The 8,461-nt window shown below is 43.2% G+C and overlaps 1 pseudogene across 1 annotated transcript; it reads left to right on the top strand.

The window, feature by feature from the left end:
- Positions 1–279: 279 nt before the first annotated feature.
- Positions 280–7,844, top strand: LOC147461749 (uncharacterized; annotated as a pseudogene). The gene is made up of 3 exons (XR_015187633.1): positions 280–6,550; positions 6,642–6,873; positions 6,955–7,844. The product of XR_015187633.1 is annotated as an uncharacterized LOC147461749 (transcript).
- Positions 7,845–8,461: the final 617 nt, after the last annotated feature.

The raw sequence follows: 8,461 nt of genomic DNA, 5'->3' as shown, positions 1-8,461 counted from the left end.
TGCGGCGAGTCCGGGTAAGCGCCTCTCCCTCCCCCCGCCCCCCCAACTCTCTCTCTCTCTCTCTTTCTCTCTCTCTCTCTCTGACCAATGACGTTTTTGCAATGCGCAGGGGTGGTGGGCCTTCGGTGATTGCATACTGCAAGTGCGGAGACAGGTGCACTTGCCAGAATTGCAACTGCAGTAAGGTGGCCGATGCGGCGCGGGGCCTGGCGTATTGCAAGTGCGGCGAAAACTGCAACTGCTCTGAGTGTACATGTCCTCGTGCCTCCATCACAACCGCCTAGTCGACGTCTGTAGAAATTCCCTGCAGTGAACGACACTTATAAATTAGTGAGGGTCTCTCAGTACTTAGCGCTCTCAGTACTATGCCTTTGTTGGCCTGCCATAATGGCAGCCTTAGTGTTTGCCCCAAACTTGGGGCACTTAGGTGTCCCCTCCACGTGGCCAAGTTTTCCTGCTGCCCCTTTCTCTCCTGCGTTTTAGCCGCGCGATGGCGGCTTCTGCGTGCTTCTTCTTCTCTCCTGCTGTGTGCGTTTGTGGACCTGGTCTCTCGGTGCAGCACTGGAGCCAGTTTGCGGCTGCAATGATGTGGAGCTTCTGTGGAATCGTCGCCCTCTCAGGCGCGCCATGCCATGTCCATTCTGCTCGGATTCTGGGTCATGATTGCACGATGCTTCACGTGTTGTTCCCGCTTTCGCCCATGCTCTGTTGCGCCTTTAAATAGGCAAGGTTTGATGTAGTAATTGCTGCATGTTTTGGAGCTCCGCATGTGTCAGGTACTGCTTCCTTTGTTCGACATACACTCTGGGTTTTGTTTATGCTATGCACGGGCTGTTCCGTTCTTGTCTACTGCATGTACAGCCTATCGATAGTAAGTCAGTGGTGAATTGAAGAAAGGGTTTTTTTTTTTGTTTATGTTCCGTGGACTGTGGGCTATGGGTTGACTAGAGCAAGATCTGCAAGCAAGGGGGGCATGATGAGGGTGTGATAGCATGATATGGGTCAGTGCTGCCGAAATTTTTTCGACTCCTTTCTGGTTTTTCCTTGTTAAAGGCAACGAGCGGCCAGCCGCTGTCAATTGGCTTGCGTAAGGAAAGGCAAGCTTGCTTAAATGCAACTGAAGAGGGGCCTCTGCTCCCTACAAGTCAAGTCTTGAGAGTCGAGACAGTAGGTGGTAGGTGGTGTATTTCCATCACTCAAATCACCTTTCGATTAGATGGATCCAAACCTCTTGAGGATTCTGCTTGAGCCTGCGCTCATGTGCGAATCTTGCTTGAGCAAGCCATAGCAAGCTCTAGTACTGTCTAGCTTGCACTATTTTGAGGGGCCCACTTGCTCTTTACATTAACTTCTGCACATTTTAAATAAATTGTGCAGAAAAGGGCATGTACATTTTCCCAATGCGCAGCAAGTTGACAGGTGCAAATTCTGACACTTTTTTGCAAACTTCAGACACGTTTGTTAACCTAAATATGGGTACTCGTAAATGCAGGGATTCTTTAGCTTTCTAGTACCGCCAAAGAAGCATGTTCTTAAGATACTGAAAGGCTTGAATGGGGTCGTCAAGCCCTCGAGGTCAGCTCTTTAGTACCAATAGGCTATGGAGTCTCTCTCCATTGTCAAGGTCTCCTCTTCATCTCTGAAATGGAGGTGCTATATTAAAGCTCTAAGGAGCAATGCTTTCGACATGCAGCAGCTCTGCCTTCAATTGAACGGCAGACGTAGTTCGACCTTGAGCTTGACCTCAGTGCATGAAATATCGTCATTTGTGGGAACACAAAACAGATCTCTTAGTCAGGTAGACAGGCAATCGGCTGAGTTTAGATACATATTTGCTTGAGTGATCAACTTTAAGAACTAGATGAAGTGAACTTAGATGTGTCCTTTGACTTAGAACTTAGAACTAAATTGTTCTGCCTCTCTCTCTCTCTCTCTCTCTCTCTCAACGACACACACACACACACACACACGCAGAGCCCACTTCATCAGATATTAACAATTGGAGTAAGATCTCTCTCTCTCTCTCTCTCTCTCTCTCTCTCTCTCTCCTTCTTTGCTGTGGGTGTGTTGGAACTACCATTCTTTGTGGTCATTGAAATGGGTTTTTGGTGACTGCTTTGAGATGGGCACTTTTCTAATTATTCAGAATTTGCAAGCAAGGGGGGCACAATGAGGGTGTGATTCTTTGTTGTGGGTGTGTTGGAACGGCCATTCTTTGTGTTCATTGAAATGGGTTTTCGGTAACTGCTTTGAGGTGGGCAATTTTTTGATTATTTATGTTCCGGGGATCGTGGGCTATGGGTTGAGTTCAATACAGCGGGATCTGCAACCAAAGGGGGCATAATGAGGGTGTGATACCATCATTTGGCTGAGTGTTGCCAGAAATTTTTCGGCTCATTTCTGGTAGACAGTTTCAGTAGAGATTTTGGGAATGGATTTCATATTGGCTTTGGTTATCAGAAGGTTTCGGCACAGTAGGTGTACCAATCACCGTTGTGGATCTCTCTCTTGAATCACATACTCTCTTTAGCATGAGTAGGAGGGTTCTTGTTGTATGGACTGTTGTGTTGTTTGCTATGTGTTTTATTTTGCTTGTGCATGTGCATTGAAAATTTAGAGCTTGTTTATGGTTGTGCTCTTGCAAAAGGGAAGAATCAAAAGATTGTCTGGTGGATAATTTGTTCTGCCGTGACATTTGGAAGCTATGTGTTCAAACCTTTTTTTAACCGATTGGTTGCTCTCTTTTGTTGGGTTTTCTTGTTGTGCTCTTGCAAAAGGGAGGAATCAAAATATTGTCTGTTGGATAACTTTTCTCGCCATGGAATTTACAAGTCATGTGCTTAAACTTTCTTATCAACTAGCTGCTATGTTTTGTTGGCAATGCATAGTTCTAGTGTGCTTGGTGGTTCTTTGTATTGTTTTGCATTGCGTTTTATTAGAACTAGAATGTGAACGTTGCACAGATAAAAAAAAATGTAGAAATCCTGGTATGGTCGGTGGTTTGCTGTACTGTTTTGAGGTTCACTTTGTCAGAACCAGAACGTGAACTGTTTTGAGGTCTGTTTTGTCAAAACTTGAACGTGAATATTCTAGAAATGGCAATTGAAAATGTAGTGTGAAGTCGTCGTATATTATTCTTGCAAATTCAAAATATATGTGTATGCCTTCTGGAACATGTGGACTGTTTCGTGCTCTTTGAAGTTGTCGTACATCATTCTTGCAAATTCAAGGTATATGTGTATGCCTTGTGAAACGTGTGGAATGCTTCATGGTATGTGTTTTCTTTGTATGCTGCAACGAGTGTATATCTCAGATTTATACAGTGAGACCTTGTTTGCAATAAGTTGATTGGGGAGACTTGTTCCATTTCTTTGTATGCTGCCAAAATGCAGTGTTTGTTGCTATGGTTGTAAGAATTTAGCCAGGTAGGTTGAACTTCGGTCCTTCTGCAGTATGTGCATTCAATGTTCTTACAGCTATCATGTTTGCATTGCTTTGGTAAATGAATTCTTGTGTGCATAGGCACATGGTCCATCTCGGCTTTTGGGAATGTGTTTCGTTTGTTGTCATGTTTGGAGTGGTTTTTTGTTTTTGATGGTAGATGGGTCGGTTGAGATATGTTCCTTTGCCTTAAAAAATAAATAAATTCATGGTGTTTAAAATGTTGACTCGTCGTGTGTCGTGAGCCTCCCGAGGCATTCTTAGTGACGATCACCCATTCCCGGTCTCTCTCTCTCTCTCTCTCTCTCTCTCTCTTTGTGGAGTATTCTGAATCGGTGCCCTCAGCATTGCACACTTGCATCTTACGTTGGTCTCTTCCCTTAGCATTGCAACCTTGCATCTCTCTCTCTCTCTCTCTCTCTCTCTCTCTCTCTCTCTCTCTCTTGTCTTTGTTAATTCCGTTCGAGTTTGAAAGAATGCAAACTATGCGTCGTTTGTTTGCTTTGTGGCCTCATGCTTTTTGGTAGATTGGTGGTTCGATATATCTTTACATTGCTAAAAAAGAAACGACATTTGCTTTCCTTGCTCTGTCCACTGTTGTTTATCTTGTGTGGCATTGCTCTATCTTGGATCGGTGATGTAGTAAAGTTTCATTTTGCTTTGAAACGCAATTAAATCCCTACCCTCCCCCTCCCCATTTTTTGATCCCTTTTTCCTTGTAAATATTGTTCGGATGATAGATGAAAGAATGATAGTTGCAAAGTGTTCTTAGTCTCTATATTTGTTTGTGACATCTAGACAAAGTGAACCAGTATACTGAAATATGGCCTATAGTCATGGTGGTGTACAAAGCATGCAAATTGATGGTATGCAGTATGGGTGTTATGGTGTTCCTCGTACTTTTGGTGTTTTTGCTTAGATATGTTCGTTTTGTAGAGCCAAGAAAAAATGTGAGTCTTGTGCGTACTGTGAATGCAAAAAGTGGAATTTCGAAACGTGAATGTGTACGGATTGATGTGAGTCATCTGCAAGCACTCCGACAACTTCTCGCAAGCGTACTGTATATAGTGAACCGAACTTAGCTATCCAGCCATCCCCTCGAAAGGCAAAGGGCTAGCTTCTAGTACGTTTGATTCTACCTTCTTTTAAAGTAAAACCCATGCAAAATTGATTTATCTTTCGTATTTTGAAATGTCGCATCTTTTACATTAGGCGCACAAGTCGGATGCTCGAAAGTGCAAAAAGCAAAGATGGCTATTGTTAAGATCGAAAGAAACGATATACATTGAACTAAAAACATTGAATGTCTATTTTTGTCTTTCAATATGAAAAGATTTTCACGTTGTCAGGAGTTTTTTTGAGCAAGAGATTGCGCATATGTATATATACATGCATAGTGCATCAAATAAAGGATTGCTCATTTTCCTTAGCCAGGTGGTTACGTGGGGTCCACATGTGTACAGGTAGGACAGGGTGTACATAGTGCATCGATTTTCACTATTACTAGTACCATTGTGTTTTTCTACAATAATGAGGAGTTTATAGATTGAAACTTCTCGAGGAAGCTATCTGCGGGCCGACGACATGAGGTCAACAGGTGCGTCAGATGGCATCTAGTGGCGTCAGGAAGGCGAACAAGGTCAATATTTGCACGTAGATGAGGACGGACACAACGTGGGTGTTTTCTGGTGAGAGTTATGCAGAAAGGTCATCATTAGGATTACTTTTTGGGGCCACTTCACGTGGTGGTGAGATGCATTATTGAAAAAAAGCTGAGTGCCAGGTGTGCGAATGATGCAAAAAGGTGACAACTATGCACTGCGAGGTTAGTGAATGGCCTGTTCGGGGTCCGTTTGAGGTCATCTAAAAGGCCAAGGGTGCCCAATTAATAAAGCTAAGTAAGCTAAGTGTGGGAACTAAAAAAATAGAGAGAAGACCAGAAAAAACGTGGAGAAGAGAGGAGGAACAGTCGCAAGTGTGTTTTTGGTGTTTTTGGAGCCTGTTTTGATCGTAAACTGCTCATCCGAGGTCGGATTTGAGTACTTTGACATTGTAGACTGGGGCTTTGGGCCGTTCCGGACGTGATGGCGCTGTCCATTTTGCCAAATTCCTCACTCTTTTCTGTTGTTTTTTTGTATAAGTTTCTCTTATGAGCGAAGTTTCTGCTCCAGTTTGTGATTGTATCTGGTATCTTTTATCCATATTGTGTGAGCTGTTTGTCCCATTGGTGTTGACCCAAGCTCAATTGTATCTAAAAATCAGAAATTCTCCTCTTTTGAGCTGAGTTTTTGGGGCGGGGGGGGGGGGGGGGGTGTGTGTGTCTGTGTCGAGTGGGCAAGTGGATAGTCTCTCTCCTCTCACTCCAGAGGTGTGTTCCCTGTCTCGGCCAGGTGTTGTGTAAGCCGAGTGGTGCCCCATAGTGTGTGTGTATCTTCCCAAGAGTGTGTGTCGGGACGTTATAGAGGCGGTGTCCCGCTCACAACGTTATGTATTGTTTTGTAGATGCTTTAATTGATACTGAAGACAAAGTGAGAGTCAACCCTTTCCCGCAGCAAGAGCCTCATAATGAAGAACATGTTGTGCCTTTTTTGCATATAACAAACCTCTTTGGCATCACTCCTAGATTTGCAATTGAGGATTGTGTGCTGAATAATTATGGCACATTCAAGCTTCTAGACCTCAAAATTGTGAAGTTTTTCAAAGCTGATCTTGTGGATTCACACAACTCCGACATAGTCACTGTCGTCGGTTCATCTTTGATAATTCAATTCGCTTTTTCTGAGTGTTGGTAGTTTTGTGCGGATAGAGGGTTCTGCAATCAAAACAAAGAACAAGGTAGATGGTGGAACTTCGCCTTTCTCTCTTTACTTGGATGCTACCTCGATCGTCACTTGCATTTGCTCATTTTCGATTCACTTGAGCTTTTATCCGGAAACGAAGATGAGATTCTTCTTGGATGAGGCTGCAAGTGCAAGTCTAGGTGGCGCAAAAAGTTACTTGGGTACACTTGCTTTTCTTGTTATTAAGAGGGGATTTTGAAATCTACGCCAACTCCACATGTGGAGAACTACTGGTGGCTGACGGTCGTGCTCCTAAAGATCGGGCAACTGTAAGTCTCACATACTGAGCTTCTTTATAGTTTTTACGATTAAAAAAAAATAAAAAAAAATCGTGACGCTTGCCGTGTTTTTTTTTTCCAGCTCACTTTTGTCAATGACCGCAATGAAGAGTACCAAGTCTATCAAAAGGGATGTTGACAACGGAGAAGTGAAAACTTTCGTTGCAAGGAATGTCGGGGCTTTCTTAGGCGGTGAGAATACCCTGTCTGTGTTGGATCTTACGATCTTGGTGCCTGTCCACAGCAAGCGTTTACAATCTGATCTCCTACAAACTTACAAGACACAGGTTGAGAGTCTCTGTTATGGGAAGCAGGTAATGTTGCACGAGTTAGTTGCTTGGAAACTATTTCGTTGACTTTCTTTGTGTTTCTTGATTCTCACTTTTGTTCTGCAGGTGTTTGGCGTCTTGCATTTCTCTAACATAAATGGTGTTCTCTTGGAGACATTGTGTGCCACTTGCAAATCGAATAAGGTTCATAAAACCACAGAGGGTTTATTCTATATCACTTGCCAAAAGACGACTACAAGCTACGAGATTCCCAGGCTTCAAGTGAAGATCAAGCCAAGCGAAGGCCCTGTCAGTTCTGCACAACTAGTTGGTCTTATTGTTAATGTGGTCTTGGCTTTGGGCAAGACTTTTCAAAGCTTGTATTCTAAAAATCCACTGGTTGCAAGAGAGATCTTGGCATCGACAACACGCACTGGCACATTCAAAATCAGTCTTGCAGGAAACCTGACTGCTTTTTACCCGGGGTAAAGGTCTTGGAAGCACAGTAGGGGTCTACCATTGTATATAAATAACACTGGTAAAGCTCTTAAGAGTCATGAGCTGGTTTTCTGGGTTTGTGTGAGGTGGTCTTTAATGCATCAAAACAGCCTTGTAAAAAAAACCCTTGTAATAAAAACCCTCTGTAAAAAACGCTCGCAACTGCGTTATAAGGTCTTAAGGGTTTCCTTCTCGCATTTCTCTCTTTATCTATTTCTCTCTCTTCCTCTCTCTCTCTCTCTCTCTCTATGAATATTGTCCATAAAGACATCCTTGTTTGTGTTTGTCAGTTTCAGTAAAAATCCATTGGTTGCAAGACAGATCTTGGCATCGACAAGACGCATTGGCACATTCAAAATCATTCTTGTGGAAATTCTGACCGCTTCTTACTCGAGGAAAAGGTCTTCGAAGCATAGCAGGGGTCTACCATTGTATGTAAATAATACTATAAAGGTCTTGAAGAATCATGACCTGATTTCCTTGGTTTGTGTAAAGTTGTCTCGATGCATCAAAGCAGCCTTGTAAAAAAAACCTTGAGATAAAAAAACATTTGTGAAAACACTTGCAACTGTGTTTTAAGGTTTTAAGGGTTTCCTTCTCGTGCTCTCTCTCTCTCTCTCTCTCTCTCTCTCTCTCTCTCTTTGTTCACTCTTTTCCCTCGTGTCGTTAGTGATTCAATCTCTCTCTCTCTCTCTCTCTCTCTCTCTCTCTCTAAAATATGGTTGTATAAAGGGTTCCATTCCCTCCAACATTCTCTCTCTCTCCCTCTCTCCCTCTCTTTTTCTTCCAACATTGTTCGTGAAGATGCCCTTTCTTGTGTTTGTTAGTTTCAGTATTGCATATAGAGCTCCAATGTTTTTGGTTGTCCGCATCTTTTTCTCGCTATCCTTTTTCTCGGCTACAATCGGATAAGAAACTCGTATTTTATTAGTTGGATTGATCTCTCGTCCGCCGTCCCTCCCCCTGCTCTGTCCATTCTCCTTGCGCGCACACACAACACTCTCTCTCTCTCTCTCTCTCTCTCTCTCATCTACTGTTTTACATATACCTCTATTGTTTCCAACAGTTCCTCATGTACTCTTGTTTCTCTCTCTCGTCCCCTTGCTCCTGCTATCTATTTCTCTCGCAGTAACGG

The sequence above is a fragment of the Adiantum capillus-veneris genome, chromosome 3 (assembly GCF_014529385.1).
Source record: "Adiantum capillus-veneris isolate H3 chromosome 3, ASM1452938v2, whole genome shotgun sequence".
Taxonomy (NCBI): Eukaryota; Viridiplantae; Streptophyta; class Polypodiopsida; order Polypodiales; family Pteridaceae; genus Adiantum; species Adiantum capillus-veneris.
This window is presented reverse-complemented; position numbering and strand designations above follow the sequence as displayed.